Source organism: Macaca thibetana, chromosome 5, assembly GCF_024542745.1.
Source record: "Macaca thibetana thibetana isolate TM-01 chromosome 5, ASM2454274v1, whole genome shotgun sequence".
Taxonomy (NCBI): Eukaryota; Metazoa; Chordata; class Mammalia; order Primates; family Cercopithecidae; genus Macaca; species Macaca thibetana.
The window spans coordinates 13550957-13569020 of record NC_065582.1 but is presented as its reverse complement, the minus strand read 5'-3'; the positions used below and the strand labels follow the sequence as shown (position 1 = coordinate 13569020).

The 18064-nt window shown below is 35.8% G+C and overlaps 1 long non-coding RNA gene across 1 annotated transcript in view; it reads left to right on the top strand.

Moving 5' to 3' along the window:
* LOC126955712 (uncharacterized) overlaps positions 1-6598 on the top strand; it is a 75815-nt gene extending 69217 nt beyond the window's left edge. The window contains exons 3-4 of the long non-coding RNA XR_007726052.1: positions 3987-4063; positions 6545-6598. This is a non-coding gene — a long non-coding RNA (uncharacterized LOC126955712). The remainder of the gene's footprint in view (positions 1-3986; positions 4064-6544) is intronic.
* Positions 6599-18064: the final 11466 nt, after the last annotated feature.

Here is an 18064-nt window from a genome sequence, read left to right as displayed (position 1 = left end):
AAGGACACAAACTCATCCTTTTTTATGGCTGCATAGTATTCCATGGTGTATATGTGCCACATTTTCTTAATCCGATCTGTCACTGATGGACATTTGGGTTGATTCCAAGTCTTTGCTATTGTGAATAGTGCCGCAATAAACATACATGTGCATGTGTCTTTATAGCAGCATAATTTATAATCCTTTGGGTATATACCCAGTAATGGGATGGCTGGGTCATATGGTACATCTAGTTCTAGATCCTTGAGGAGTCGCCATACTGTTTTCCATAATGGTTGAACTAGTTTACAATCCCACCAACAGTGTAAAAGTGTTCCTATTTCTCCACATCCTCTCCAGCACCTGTTGTTTCCTGACTTTTTAATGATCGCCATTCTAACTGGTGTGAGATGGTATCTCATTGTGGTTTTGATTTGCATTTCTCTGATGGCCAGTGATGATGAGCATTTTTTCATGTGTCTGTTGGCTGTATGAATGTCTTCTTTTGAGAAATGTCTGTTCATATCCTTTGCCCACTTTTTGATGGGGTTGTTTGTTTTTTTCTTGTAAATTTGTTTGAGTTCTTTGTAGGTTCTCGATATTAGCCCTTTGTCAGATGAGTAGATTGCAAAAATTTTCTCCCATTCTGTAGGTTGCCTGTTCACTCTGATGGTAGTTTCTTTTGCTGTGCAGAAGCTCTTTAGTTTAATTAGATCCCATTTGTCAATTTTGGCTTCTGCTGCCGTTGCTTTTGGTGTTTTAGACATGAAGTCTTTTCCCATGCCTATGTCCTGAATGGTACTACCTAGGTTTTCCTCTAGGATTTTTATGGTATTAGGTCTAACATTTAAGTCTCTAATCCATCTTGAATTAATTTTCGTATAAGGAGTAAGGAAAGGATCCAGTTTCAGCTTTCTACTTATGGCTAGCCAATTTTCCCAGCACCATTTATTAAATAGGGAATCCTTTCCCCATTTCTTGTTTCTCTCAGGTTTGTCAAAGATCAGATGGCTGTAGATGTGTGGTATTATTTCTGAGGACTCTGTTCTGTTCCATTGGTCTATATCTCTGTTTTGGTACCAGTACCATGCTGTTTTGGTTACTGTAGCCTTGTAGTATAGTTTGAAGTCAGGTAGCGTGATGCCTCCAGCTTTGTTCTTTTGACTTAGGATTGTCTTGGAGATGCGGGCTCTTTTTTGGTTCCATATGAACTTTAAAGCAGTTTTTTCCAATTCTGTGAAGAAACTCATTGGTAGCTTGATGGGGATGGCATTGAATCTATAAATAACCTTGGGCAGTATGGCCATTTTCACGATATTGATTCTTCCTATCCATGAGCATGGTATGTTCTTCCATTTGTTTGTGTCCTCTTTTATTTCACTGAGCAGTGGTTTGTAGTTCTCCTTGAAGAGGTCCTTTACATCCCTTGTCAGTTGGATTCCTAGGTATTTGATTCTCTTTGAAGCAATTGTGAATGGAAGTTCATTCCTGATTTGGCTCTCTGTTTGTCTGTTACTGGTGTATAAGAATGCTTGTGATTTTTGCACATTAATTTTGTATCCTCAATCAAAACCGCTCAACTACATGGAAACTGAACAACCTGCTCCTGAATGACTACTGGGTACATAACGAAATGAAGGCAGAAATAAAGATGTTCTTTGAAACCAATGAGAACAAAGATACAACATACCAGAATCTCTGGGACACATTTAAAGCAGTGTGTAGAGGGAAATTTATAGCACTAAATGCCCACAAGAGAAAGCAGGAAAGATCTAAAATTGACACTCTAACATCGCAATTAAAAGAACTAGAGAAGCAAGAGCAAACACATTCGAAAGCTAGCAGAAGGCAAGAAATAACTAAGATCAGAGCAGAACTGAAGGAGATAGAGCCTTTACGTTTTTTAAATATTCTTTTCTTTGAAGTACTTTTGACACCTTAGACAGAAAAATGAACTGAGACTGCTGGGCACAGTGGCTCACAACATACCTGAATCCTAGCACTTTGGGAGGCTAAGGTAGATGGATCACTTGAGCCCAGGAGTTTGAGACCGGCCTAGGTAACATGGGAAAACCCTGTCACTACAAAAAAGGGACACATACTCACCAAACAATACATCTGCTGACACCTTGATCTTGGACTTCCCAGCCAGCAGAACTGTGAACAATACATTGCTGTTGTTTGTATATTACTCAGTCTAAGGCATGTTGTTATACCAGCTTGATTGAACTAAGGGACTACTTTTATTAGGACTATTTGTCATTATATTTTCAGAACCATTTTAAAATAAATTAGCATAAAAATATTCACTTCTATGCAATTTTTGGTTGGTCGCTAATCTCTTTAGTTAATTATGAAAGTTTTTCAATGGGTTCTCTGGAGTTTTCCTGGCAGCACATAATATAATATGCACAGGATGATACTTTTTATCACCTTCTTTCAAATATTTATGTGACTTTTATTTTTCCTGATTCTGCATTGGCCAGCATATTTTGAGTAATTTAAGGCAAAGGTGATTACAGCGATGGTCCTTGTCTTTTAATACTTCAATGGCATCATTTGTAGGATTCCATTTTTAAGAAAAATAGTTCTGTTGCTTTGAGATAGATTTTAAAAATCACGTTCAGAAATTTTTAAAATTTGTTTACTAATAGTTTTCGTGAGAAAATATTACATTTTCTCAGTGGCTTATTTTGTGAAATCTGTGAAGATAATCCTCTAGAGTTTTTTCTTGTGATTTTGTTAATATTTTCAAAATTAGGCTAGCGTATTGAATTATCTTTTTATTCCTGGAATACATTCTCCTTTTTTGCTATTAGGATTAAAAATAGTTTATTACTTTCTATTGGCTGACATTATGTTTGTGTTTTTTGTATCTTTTTTCTTAGAGCAAACTGTCATGGAGTTCCCTCAGTGAAGGTTGTTATAATCATTTTGCTGGATTCAAGTAACGTGAGGCAGTACATAACTTGTCTGAGAAGCTTAAAGCTGTTGTTTCCTTCATTGTCATTTAGTTTACTCTCAGCCCAAGTTACACACTTACGTTTCTTGTAATTTCAGCTCCTAAATACTTGGTACCTCTTTAAAGATTCTCCTTGCTGCCTTTGGATCTTAATTGACTAGAAAACAACTTTCGTATTTACTTTAGCCTAAATCAGATTTATGGAAGCTTCATCAAAACGCAATAGACCCATATTAACAAAATAAAAAATACAAGAAGGTTCTAAAAACATTGAAAAATATTGTCTGAAAGGGGTGAGTATAATCAAAATTGGATTAATGTCTTTATGCTGCCATTTATTAGCTTTGTGACACTGGGAAAATCATTTAACCTATTGCCTTAGTTTGCATATTTGCAAAATGATACTTAGCAGTGCCTAGTTACAGTTGTGCTGTGAGGTTTAAATGAGATAAAGCATATAAAGCTTCTAGCAAAGTGCTTGGTCCATGGGGAACCACTCAGGAGAAGTTAGCTCATATTACTATACCTGGACTAAATATAGTTGCCGGTTTGTTTTTTAATTACTGTATTAATAAGAAGTAAAACAGAACTGGTATAGAAAAAAATTAACTATGTAATTCAAAGTTATAAAGCCAACTATTTAATTAAGAGTAAATTGTGGCAGATAATAGAATTATATATAAAACATAAGCTCCAAGATGAAGATTCAAATTATTTACAGATAATTACATTTAAATAATCAATGTCAAATCTTCCACTTATATGTGTTGTGTATATATTATTGTACTCTGAAATATAAATTTGGCGTTTCTGAGAAGATTTTGTTGTTGTTAACTTTTTAAGGTTGAAGGCATTTTAATATCTGTATTTTTTATTTTTTAACTTAAAGATTTTCATAAAAATTGGTTACTACAAAGTTGTGTTAGCTAATTTACAATGTATTGTATTATTGACACACATTTATAGACTGTGCTGTTAAATGATGAGTGTATTGCCATCTACCCAGGCTAACATTTTATAATTTTTTCTAAAATTGTATTGACAGCCAGTAATATGGTTATGTTCATTCCGAATAAATTAATGATGCTGAAGAGTCAAGATTGAGATTGCAACCAGATACCTGTAAGTTTTATATTAATAAATGACACACAGGGTCTTAGAAAAAGAGATATCGGCCGGGCGCGGTGGCTCAAGCCTGTAATCCCAGCACTTCGGGAGGCCGAGACGGGCGGATCACAAGGTCAGCAGATCGAGACCATCCTGGTTAACACGGTGAAACCCCGTCTCTACTAAAAAATACAAAAAACTAGCCGGGCGAGGTGGCGGGCGCCTGTAGTCCCAGCTACTCGGGAGGCTGAGCCAGGAGAATGGCGGGAACCCGGGAGGCGGAGCTTGCAGTGAGCTGAGATCCGGCCACTGCACTCCAGCCTGGGCGACAGAGCTAGACTCCGACTCAAAAAAAAAAAAAAAAAAAAAAAAAAAAAGAAAGAAAAAGAGATATCATAACTTTCATTTGGAAAAATAGATTTAGAAACATAGTTACTAAAATCTTGCTTTACTGAAGGTGAAAAGAAGCAGAGATTTCCAAAAGTAAAATCAGTATTTATATACCCACATGCTTACAATAATCTAGATCAATTTATTTCTGTCTTTAATGTGTAACATTTCCCCCAGGACTTTATGGTTTTTTTTCATTATTATTTTGCTTGAAGTATTTCTATGTCTTAAATAGAAAAACGAACTAAGACTGTTGGGCACAGTGGTTTACACCTATAATCCTAACATTTTGGGAGGCCAAGGCAGGAGAATCACTTGAGCCCGGGAGTTCAAGATCAGTCTGGGCAATATGCGAAACCCTGAATCTATAAAAAATAAAAAAATTAGCTGGGTGTAGTGACCCATGCCTGTAGTTCCAGGTACTTGAAAGGCTGAAGTGCGAGGATCACCTGAGCCTGGGGAGGCTGAGGCTGTAGTGCGCCATGATTGAGCCACTGCACTCCAGCTCGGTGACAGGAGTGAAGAGTGAGAGCTGTCTCCAGAGAAAAGAAAAGAAAAGAAAAGAAAAAAACTAAAGAAAAAGGAACCAAGACTTTAAAAAGACACAGATAGATGTTTTCCAACTGTGGGTTTACTAAGATGAAAGACTGCTTAATCCTCTTCTAAGGACGATTTGGTTATTTGCTCACTTCCTAATTGCATATATTTGCCCAAATGAGACCCAAGAAACGTCCTGTGCCGCTACCGCTCCATCTGTAACGATGCTGCTTGTCCATGAAATGACTTTTTTTCCAAACGAATGTTTGCTTATTCTTTCTTTTACTTATTGTCATTTAATACTTTTAAGGCTTGAGAATTTAGATCTTTTTCTGTCTACTTTTCATTTTTGAAGGTTTTGAGTTGAGACTTCACAGAAAACTGAATACAAAGGCACTTCTATTACTTCCTGATCAAAGCATCATCTGAAAATTAGCTACCATTAAATTTCAAATACAAATATAGAAACAAGTCAATCTAATATTATCTTTATTATCCAAAAGGAAACTAGAAAGTCCTTTACAACAGATACAAATAAGACAATTCCAAATTAAGTTCTCTACTTCTCTGAACTGCCTGGTAATTGCTCTCTTTTGGCAAAGCACCTTTCTTTATTTTGCCACTTGAGAGGCTTTCTCTTCAGAGTTATTTTTTTCCTTATTAGTTGTCCTTCCTTCTAGCTTACATGGCTTACATTCCTAGGCTGTGTCCCCCCAGTCCTTTCACAGGGTCTGTCTGTACCCCCAAGTTGTTAGCTTGGATAATTTGCAAATAATGACATGGAAAATAGACACAAAATGTAAAGATTTTATGTGATAATATTTTTATGACACTGTCCCATCCAGCTGCACATTTTCCCTGCACAACTTATTCCCACATGTAATGCACAGTATTTTTCCCCAGTTCCAATGCTTTAGGAGAGATTAACCAGATTGTGTTAACAAAGAACACGTCAATGTAGTATGCACCTGTACACACGTGTGCAAATATTTCCTCATTCTGCAATTCATTGGTGTTCTGATTCATTTAGGTGCTAAAATTTTAATTCACATAAAATATTTCTAAGTAAGCAGTTCCAAAATTTTGGTTTTGACTTGTCTTAAAATATTTCCAAGTAAGCAGTTCCAAAATTTTGATTTAGATTTTTTTTTTTTAATTTTTTGGCCCAACTTAACTGAAAAAGAGAAGGCAGAATAGTAAATCCTCCTGAATCTATCAGCAATGGAGAGGACAGTAGGGTCTCATTTTCATTTATGCTGTCAGGTTGATTGATTAGCTTTTATTATACATGGGTTATGTGCCAAACGATGTCTTTTGATTCGGATTCAAGGAAAACAGCAGGAATCTTGAACAATGAAAGTTCTGAAAGAGTTGTTATTTCTGGCCCTTTGATAGAAGTATAGAGAGACTCATAGCTAAAGAACATCAAAGTCTCAAAATCAGCTTCACATGTAGTTTACTCATTGAGTGAGACACAATATGAAGAGTCAAAGCTAGTCATGATTCAGTGGAGTTTGATAAAGTTTCTCTGTGTCCACTTAGCTAAAGCCTTCTTTCTCTGTGTCTCAGGTGCTGAGATGTCTATGCAGAAGAGTCTGAGGTTAGCCTCCTGGAGTTTCGGGGAAAAGTACACAGGCATTCCTGAACACTCTGAGAGGTGAAGAAAAGTGGCTGAGCAGACAGACGCGAGGTCTGGCATGGAGGCAGAGGATCACAGCGGAGCATGGACCTAACAGCTGGATACTGTGTGGGGATATCACTATCAGCAGAAGATGCAACAAGACCGGGCCAGTGCTCAAGGCCAGAGAGATAGGTTTGCAGGGGCCAGTGGGGCAGCGATGAGCATAGAAGACAGTCTTCTCCACTTTGATAACAGAGCAATGTGAAAGGCACCTGAGAAACTCAGATTACAACCAGGGAGAAGAAAATCAGAGATACAAGGTGGGATGCATCCTGAATTGGTAGAGTAGATACCCCAGAGTGTTCTACCAGAGTTGACAGAATTACGTTGAATAAATAAGAGGAAGGTATTTTATTACCAAGAGTCTCACGGGCTAAGTTTAAATACAGAGGAATAAAGTTATATCTTTACACAGTTGGGTGTGTGACAATGTAAAATATCAACATTATACTTCCCAATGGACTATACCATGCAGAAGGGAGAAAGAAGTCAAAAGCCTGTTTTTATTTTTTTCTGTTCTACAGTAAATAGCAGAAATTATTCCCTTTGTTAATCTAAGCATACACCAGTCTGTAGGTTCATAATGAGAAATAACTTTTTGATTTTTTTAAAGAAAATATAGGTTTTATTTTTTGGTTTGTGTTTTATTCCACCTTCTTTTAGCTAGATTTGAATGAAAGAAAAATAAAGCCATGTATTGAATAAATATGTTAACTCTACAGTATTTTTGAATATATATTTTTCATGGTATAGTTCCAACTTTCACTGGTGATATTGATATGAAGGTCAGATTTACTGAGAGGTAATGTTCAGCCTTGGAAGCATCACCAAAATGTGTATACAAGGCCTTTGTCCACTAATGAGTGTCCTTTCATGTGACTGGTTTTGTAAAGCCTTACACTGTGAATGGACCGTCAATCAACTCGCAGCTGCACTGAGGCCTTCCGATGGCTGTATCCATGGCAACGTGCCAAAAATGGCGGCGCAAATTAATCTATTTGTGTGAAATTCTCAGTGAGAGTCCACTTTCATCTTTCAGAAACTACTGTTAGGAAGTCTGATGATAATGTAAAATACTGAGCAAAAGCAAAATAGTGATGGACTATCCACAGGATCTTCTCCCTGTAAACAGTGGGACTTCTTTTCCTTTTTATCTGCAAGAGATGACAGAGCACAGTTAGGGATGTAATATTACCACCATAATGTTCTTTTTACAAAAAAGTTACGTTAATTTAATGTTCACATGTAAGCTGCTTTTTCACCTTCTCTCACAATGCTATCTAATCAGCCTGGAAAATAAGTACAATGATTTACACAGTGGTACAAAATTAAAAGTAATCTTTTATCTTGATGCTTTATTGCTAATAGTATTCGTATAGAATATAGCATGAGGGATACTTCCAGCTTTGAATCTGAAATTAATTGTTAGCTTCCTCTATTATATGAACAGAAGCAGCTAAGTCTTTGTCTCTTAGAAAAGTTCTTTAAAAATCATCGTTCTTTGTCTTAGGTCATGCATTAGTCCTACATCTACATACATTTGCTTTTCAAATGCCATATCTTTAAAAAAACATATTTTGCCTCTGTTTGGATAAATTTACTTAAAATTGCAAATTGTATTGTTAAAATTATTTAATGAAAAGGTAACTTTTCACAAACTAAACATGTAGGGTAGATACAGACTTTTATTTTAGAATTTACATTCATTAGTCGAAGATATCCAAGTGAAAGCATAAGTGATGTGCCTTATGTCTACTTGTTACTCCTGTCTTGGGGACTTGAGCTGTATTTTTATGTACAGAACAAAAGGATTATTTTGTATTGCATTGTTCTCAGTTTTTTAAAGTCATTCATCAGCTACTTTGAGAATCTAATAAAAGTCCTGGACACCTATGAGAAATACACATATGTATACTGTACAGATTTCCTTGCAGGATCAGATGATCCATGGAATACAGGTTAAGAAGATGTTGGTCAGGCCAGGCGCGGTGGCTCATGCCTGTAATCCCAGCACTTTGGGAGGCTGAGGCAGGTGGATCACCTGAGGTCAGAAGTTCGAGACCAGCCTGGCTAACATGGCAGAACCCCATCTCTACTAAAAATACAAAAATTAGCCAGGCATGGTGGCGCATGCTTGTAATCCCAACTACTCAGGAGGCTAAGGCAGGCGAATCACTTAAACCAAGGAGGCGGAGGTTGCAGAGCACCAAGATCATGCCATTGTACTCCAGCCTGGGTGACAGAGCCAAGAGTCTGTCTCAAAAACAAAACAAAACTATGTTGGTCAAATTAGTGTTGAAATTTTCTCTAAAACATTGAATGGAGACTTCCAGTTTCAGTCCCAACACTTCCATACTTAAAACAAGAAAAAATTGAACAAAGGAAAATCAATGGCTTTTCTTGGCCTTAGTAGAGAACTGGATTTGCAGGGCAAATTGCTACTTTGAAAATCAGAGAAAGCAGTAAGTCTAGAGAGTCACAGCTGAGATCTATTTACACAGAGCAGAGGCAGCTAGATCCACAAGCTGGGAGGAACACTGAAATGGCATTTCTAATGAATTGCTGGAGGCCAAGAGTAGACTAACTTGGGAGTGAGAAACTCCTGGGGGCTACAGTCTGAGGAAACTCCCAAACTGTCCTAGGTTTACTTCGAGAAATTTTGTCAGCTTCTCATGATGATAATCCAAAAAAATTCCTGTTACAGTTTTGGCAGGGGAAGGGGAAGAGAAATCATTATGAAATACTCCCAGAATGTTCTGTATAAAGCAGACCTATTCTCTGGGAGAAAAAAACTTTACCTAAGTCTTATCCCATAGAGAAGGACTTTCCTCCTACTGTTACCGTTTCTAGCTGTTGGTCTCATGTCAGTTGGGAAAACAAGGTATATCACTGGAAAAACACTTGTGAAGGTCACAGTCCAGAGATGCAGACAGATTGAGATTTAATCATAAGACTACAGAATGCTTCCCCCACAGCACACCTGACCACCCTACCAACATAATATTTGAATGAATAATAACAAGGAATTACAGTTGAAAGAGTTGGAAGACACACAGTCTCCCTAAGGAAGGGGTTTTAGAGGAGCCCAAAGCAAGAGGAGAGACAAAATCAAGGATAATAGCTGCAGCCTCTGGCACCAGAACAACAGCAAACATTAAACAAAGCCCAGCTCCCAGCCAGATGAATGTAAATCTTCACATTAAAGGCCTATTTACCTCAGTTCTTATTACCCAATGTGTCAAATTGTAAAGCATGATAAATGGAAGAAAACCCCATAATCTGAAGAAACCATGTAAGCATTAGAACCAGACTCATAGAACACAAGCGTTGGAATTGTAAGGCAAGAAAATTTATATAACTATGGTAAAGAACATTCAAGAAAAGTTAAACAATGTTTGAAGAGAAGGACTCCACTTACAACACTAGGCAGATCATTGAGTCAGAAAATAAACAAAGAAACTCTGGACTTAAACGGGACTAGACCAAATGGACCTAATAGACATTTATAGAACATGCTACCAACAACTGTAAATATATATTTTTTTATTTGTGCATAGAACATCCTCCAGAATTGACCATAAAGCAAGTCTCAACAAATGAGAAAAAAAACTGAAATTATATCAAGTATCTTTTTAGACCACAGTGGAATGCAATCAGAAATCAAAACCAAGAGAAACTCTTAGAATTATACAAATACATGGAAACTAAACAACTTTCTCTGGAATAACTTTTAGGTAAACAATAACATTACCTAAGATGAATGAAAATGGAGATACAACATACCCAAACGTCTGTGAAAGCAATACAAGGAGGAAAATTTATAGCATTAAATGCCTGCATCAAAAAGATAAGAAATATCAAATTAAAAACCTAACATCACACATAAAGGAACTAGAAAAATAAGAACAAACAACACAAAACTAGCAGAAGAAAAGAAATAACAAAATGAGACAACTAAATAAGATTGAGACCCTTCAAAAAGTAAACAAAATTGGTAGACATCTAGGTAGATTAACCAAGAAAATAAGAGGGAAGATTCAAATAAACACAATCAGAGATGATAAAGGTGACCTTATAACTGATATCACAGAAATACAAAAGATTATTAGAGACTGCTATGAATATCTTTATGCTCCCGAGCTAGAAAACTTAGAGGAACTGGAAAAATTCCTGGAAACATACAACCTCCCATGATTGAACCAGGAAGAAATAAAAACCCTCAACAGACCAATAATGAGTAATAAAATGAAATCAGTAATAAAAAATCTTCTAAGAACAACAGCAACAACAACAACAACAACAACAACAACAAAAAAGAGCCCAGGACCAGACAGATTCTTAGTTAAATTTTACCAGACATACAAAGAAGAGTTGGTAGCAATATTACTGAAATTATTCCAAAAAACTGAAGATGAGGGATTCCTCCTTAAAGCATTTTACGAAACTAGTATCACCCTGCTACCAAAATCAAACAAGAACACAACAAAAAAAGAAAACTACAGGCCAATATCCCTGATGCATATAGATGGAAAAATCCTCAATGCAATACCAACAAATCCCATCCAACAGCATATCAAAAAGATAACTGATCACTATGCAGTGGGTTTTAACCCAGGTGTGCAAAAATGGTTCAACATACACAAATCTATAAATATGATTCACCATGTTAATATAACTGAAAACAGAAACCATATGATTATCTCAATAGATGCGGGAAAAAACTGATAAAATGCAACACCCCTTCATGATAAAAAACCTCAACAAACTAGACATCGAAGGAATATACCTCTAAATGATAAGAGCCACCTAGGACAAAGTTGAAAGCATTCCCTGTATGAGCTAAAACAGGACAAGCAGGTACACTCTTACCACTCTTATTCAACATAGAAGTGACAATCCTAGGAGTGAAAATCCAGAGTAATCAGGCAACAGAAAGAAATATATGGCATCCAAATTGGAAAAGAGGAAGTCAAATTATCTTTGTTTGCTGATGGCATGATTGTATACCTACAAAAACCATAAAACCACTCCAAAAGACTCCTAGACTTGATAAACAACTACAGTAAACCTTCAGGATATAAAATCAGTGTACAAAATAAGTAGCATTTCTAAATACCAATAACGGTAAAGCTGAGAATCCAATTGGGAACTCAATCCCATTTACAATAGACACAGAAATATCTAGGAGCACGTTTACCCAATGAGGTGAATGATCTCTACGAGGAAAACTAAAAGAATCAATATAATAAAATGTCCATATTGTCCAAAGCAATTTATGGATTCAATGCAATTCCTATTAAGTACTAACATCATTTTTCAAAGAATTAGAAGAAACAATCTTAAAACTCACATGGAGTTAAAAAAGAACATGGAATAGCCAAAGTAATCATAAGCAAAAATAACCAATCTGGGGACATCACATTACCTGACTTCAAATTATTTTACAAGGCTATAGTAACTAAAACATTATGGTACTTTGACAAACGTAGACACATAGATCAATGGAACAGAGTAGAAAACCCAGAAATAAAACCACATTCCTACAACCAACGGATCTTCAGCAAAGTCAACAAAAATAAGCAATGCGGAAAGGACTCCCTATTCAACAAATGGTGCTGTGAAAATTGGCTAGCCGTATGCAGAAGAATGAAACTGGACTCCTATCTCTCACCATATAGAAAAATTAATTCAAGATGGATTAAATATTTAAACATAAGACCTGATAATATAAAAAGTCTAGACAAAAACTTAGAAAAAAATACTTCTGGACATTGACCTAGGCAAATGATTGGTGACTAAGACCTCAAAAGTTAATGCAACAAAACAAAAACAGGCAAATAGAACTTAAACTAAGAAGCTTCTGCACACCAAAAACATAATCACCAGAGTAGGCAGACAATGAATAGAATGGGAGAAAATATTTGTAAATTATGTCTTGAACAAAGGACTAATACCTAGAATCTATAAGGAGCTCAAACAGTTCAGCAAGAAAAAAAACAACCTCATTAAAAAGTGGATAAAGGCAAAAAGTCATTTCTCAAAAGAAGACATACAAAAAGCCAAAAAACAAATGAAAAAATGTTCAACATCATTCATCATCAGAGAAATGCAAATTAAAACCACAATGAGATACCATCTCACATCCATCAGAATGGCTATTATTAAGTCAAAAAAAAAAAAATAGACATTGGCGTGGATACAGAGAAAATAAACTGTTTATACACTGTTGGTGAGAACCTAAATTGTTTAATTTCTATGGAAAAAGGTATGCAAATTTATCAAAGAACTAAAACTCGAGCTACCATTCGACTCAGGAACCCCAAAGAAAAAAAAAATCACACATAAAAAAGCACCTGGACTCATATGTTTATTACAGCACTATTCAAATTAGCAGTGTTATGGAACTGACCTGTGTCCATTGGATAAAGAAAATGTACTATATACACACCATGGAATACTATACAGCCATAAAAAGAATAAAATAATGTATTTTGCAGCAGCATGGATGGAGCTGGAGTCCACTATCCTAGAATATATAACTCAGGAACAGAAAATCAAATATCACATGTTCTCACCTATAAGTGGGAGCTAAACAATAGGTACACATAGAAATAAAGATAAAAATAAATGACAATAGGGACTCTAAAAAGGGAGAAGTCTCGAGGGGAGTGAAGTTTGAAAAATTATCTATTCGGTACAATGTTCATTATTTGGGTGATGGGTATACTAGAAGCCCCAAACTCACCATTATGCAACAAATGCATGTAACAAACATACTTGTGCCTCCTAAATCTAAAATAAAATAAAAAAATTAAAAAGAGAAAACACTAGAAAATGTAGAAAGTAATTGTAACATAATTGAAGAATACCTTTGATAGGCTCATCAGTAGACCAGACACAGCTGAGGAAAGAATCACTAAGATCATCTGAAGATAGTTCAACAGAAACATTCCAAATGAAATACATAGGAAACAATAATGAAAAAAGTGGAAAAGAACTCAGATAAATTACCAAGCTTACAATATAGATGTAATTGGAGTACTGGAAGGAGAAGAATGAAAGTAACAGCAGAAATATTTGAAATAATAATAACCAAGAACTTTCTAAAATTAAGAGCAGGTGTTAAACCACAGATCCGGGAAGCCAGAGAACACAAAGCAGAATAATAAAACACACACACAAACAACAACAAAAAGCAATGACACCAGGTATATCATGTTCAAACTGCAAAAAACAAAGAGAAAATCTTGAGAGGAGCCAGAGGGAGAAAAATCACCTTATTTATATAGAAACAATAACAAGATTTCTAGTGGAGTTACTGTCAGAAACTATGCAAGCAAGAGAACAGTGGTGAGAAATAAAGTATTGAAAGGAAAACTCACTAACTAGAATTCAATATACAGTGAAATTATCCTTCAAAACAGAAGGAGAACAAAAACCTTCTCAGACATACAAAAAACTGAGAAACTTTGCCAGACACTTTCCCTGAAAGAAATGTTAGAAAAAGTTCTTCAGGAAGAATGAACATTATATACTTGAGAAACTCAGATCCACATAAAGAAAGAAATAGAATTAGAGAAGAAATAAATGAAGATAAAATAATGTCATGTTTTAAACTCTTAATTGACTTAAAATAAAATGTTTATATAAAGTAATTGTATTAACAATGGGTTTGTGATTGTGAATTATGGATAAGTCAAATGAATGACAGTAACATAATAGAAGACAGGAGGAAGGAAATAGAAATTCTCCGAGTGAATGGCACTACAACTGAAGCAGTAGAGTGTTACCTGAAGGTTGACTTAGATTAAAGATATATTGGAAAATGTAGGGCAACCACTCAAAACCCTTAATGAAAGAAGTATAATTGATATGACATAATTAAAATAGAATTTTATAAAATATTCAATTAAAACTACAGAAGGCAGAAGTAGAGAGGGGAAGAAAAAAATAACATAAAGAATAAGAAATAGTTGCAAATTTGGCAGATATTAAACCAGATCTTTTTATAGTCACTTTTAATGTTAGCTGTCTTAATATACAAATTAAAGTCAGAGAATATCAAAATCGAATTTGAAAAAAGGCCCAATTATATATTTTCTATAGGAAATTCAACTTAAGCATAATAACTCAGGTTATAAAAAGCAAAAAGGTGTACCTTGCTAACGCTAATCAAAAAAAGATGAAGTAGCTGTATCAGTTTAACAAAAAGACTTCAGAAGAAGGAAAATTATCAAAGGTTAAAGAGAAGAATTACATAATGATAAAATTGTTAATTTTCCAAGAAGACACAACAATCCTTAAAGCATATTCACCTAATAATAGAGTGCCAAAATACATAATGAAAAACTTACAGAACTGGAAGAAAAAGAAATAAATCCACTGCCCTAGCTGGAGGCTTCAACATTCCTCTTTCAATAATTGATAGATGGAGAAGGAAGAAAATTGATAAGGATACAGTTGACTTTAAGTGTTATCAGAATAGCATCCTCCTAATACCAAAATCAGATAAAGGTAGTACAAGAACAGAAAACTAAAGACAAATATCTGTCAACATAGATGCAAAAATCCTCAACAAAATATTATCAAATCAAGCTCAAGAATGCATGAAAATAATTTTACACCACAATTAAGTAGGATTCACTCCAGGTATGCAAGGCTGATTCAAAACTTGAAATCAATCATGTAATTCACCACATCTCTATCCTAAAAGAGACAAAGCATGTAATCATATCAACTGATATAGAAAGAGCATTTGAAGAAAAATCCAACACCCATTCGTTTTAAAATCTCACAGCAAATTAGCAATAGAGGGAAACATCATTAACTTAATAAAGATCATCCACAAGAAATCTACAGCTACTTATGGTGAGAAACTAGATATTTTCTCCTAAAACCTGGAATAAAGGAAGGATGCCCTTTCTCACTGCTTCTATTCAACATCATACTGGCAGTCTTAGCTACAGTACTACAACAGGAATTTTAATTCGTGCAGATTGAAAAGGAAGAAACGAAATTGCTTTTATTGACAGATCGCAAAAAATATCTATGTAGAAAATTCGAACAAATCCACAAACAGAAAATTTCCTCAAACTAACAAGTAAGTATAGTGAGGTCACAGGATACAAGGTTAATATACAGAAGTCAATTGTTTTTCTATATACCTATAGCAAACAATTGGAATTTGAGATTAAAACAATGCACTTTACAATAGCACCCCCCACAAGATGGCATACTTAGATATAAATCTAGATGAATATATAGAGTATCTATATGTGGAAAAGTATACAACTCTGATGAAATAAATTTTAGTTTGTTTATTTATTTATTTATTTATTTATTTATTTATTTATTTATTTTGAGGCGGAGTCTCACTCTGTCGCCCAGGCTGGAATGAGTGGCCGGATCTCAGCTCACTGCAAGCTCCGCCTCCCGGGTTCCCGCCATTCTCCTGCCTCAGCCTCCCGAGTAGCTGGGACTACAGGCGCCGCCACCGCACCCGGCTAGTTTTTTGTATTTTTTAGTAGAGACGGGGTTTCACTGTGTTAACCAGGATGGTCTCAATCTCCTGACCTCGTGATTCGTCCGTCTCGGCCTCCCAAAGTGCTGGGATTACAGGCTTGAGCCACCGCGCCCCGCCGTGAAATAAGTTTTAAAACATCTAAATAAATGGAAGTATTTTCCTCTTGCCTGAATCAATAGAGTCAAAATGTTAAGGCGCCAGTTCTTCTGAAATTAATGAAGAGATTCAATGCAATCCCAACCACAATAAGTTAGCTCTTTTATAGATGTTAAAACACAAATTCAAAAGTGTATATGGAAAGTCAAAAGATATAGAATAGTTAACACAATACTGAAGAAAATGAGCAAAGTTGGAAGACACACTACCCAATTTCAAGACTTATTGTAAAGCAAGAGTAATCAAGATAGTGTAGTACTGATGGAAGAATAGAGAACAGAATCTAAGAATAGTGGAACAGAATCTAAGAATAGAGAACAGAATCTAAGAATAGTGGAACAGAATCAGATGATCTCTGACCAAGGAGAAATGGCAATTTAATGGAGAAAGGATAGAATTTTCAACTAAAGCTGCTAGAAAAATTGCACGTAAATTAGTCTACCCACTGTGCAGGGCAGTTTGGGGATTTCTCAAAGAACTAAAAGTTGCATTACCATTCAACCCAGCAATTCCATAACTAGGTATGTGGCCAAGGGAAAAGAATTCATTCTACCAAAAAGACACATGCATCCGTATGTTCATCGCAGCACTATTCACAATAGCAAAGACACAGAATCAACCACGCAGGTGCCCATCGACTCTGAATTGGATACGAAAATATGGCACATAAAGGCCGGGTGTGGTGGCTCACGCTTATAATCCTAGCCAAGGCGGCCTAGGAGGCCAAGGCGGGCGGATCACAAGGTCAGGAGATCAAGACCATCCTGGCTAACACGGTGAAACCCCGTCTCTACTAAAAAATACAAAAAATTAGCCGGGAATGGTGGCGGGCGCCTGTAGTCCCAGCTACTCGGGAGGCTGAGGCGGGAGAATGGCATGAACCCCAGGAACCGGAGCTTGCAGTGATCCGAGATCGCATCACTGCACTCCAGCCTGGGCCACAGAGCAAGACTCTGTCTCAAAAACAAACAAACAAACAAAAAACAACAAAAAAACAAAAAACAAAAAACAAAAACCTACAGTGTGAAAATGGGGGAAAAATACTATTAATTAAGCATTTAGCCTATTCTCAAAACTTTACTAAATTGAGGGCATATAAAGGAAGGCAAAATAAAAATTTCTGTCCTAATGGAATTTAAAGTCTTAGGACTGAACAGCCATATAGCAGGTGGACAATATAGTTTTGGTTTTCCCCCTATCATCTGGAGGCATGAAAACTTAATTTTTAGTGACATTTGCTTAAAGATATTAGAACCAAAAGTACTTTAATACTTCTCACCTTAAAACAAAAAGAAACAGAAATTACTTCTCATGACCTCAGATCACCTTGCAACCACTGCCTCTTTTCTCTGTTCCCTCTTACACGGATACTGCTGAAGAGTATACTGCTGAAGAGTTGCCTACAGGTGTTGCAAATTCTTTATAACCAATTTATTCCCCAAATCTCTTTAATCTTGCTTCTGAGCCCTTAACTTAGTTGAAATTGCCGTTGTTAAAGTCTAAAACTAATATTCATGTTGGTTACTCTGAAGTTAATTTCTCTGTTTTCATAGTGTTCCTCTTTATCAACGGTAAAACTTTTACTACTCTTCCTTTTTGAAATACTCTGTTACCTCATTAGCTCCTCCTCAGCCTTCTTCCCTAGCAACTCCTCTTCTGCCTCAGATTTAATCGTCCTTACATAGTTATTAATGCATTTACCTTCTTCTCTCTTTCTTCTCTCCCTACA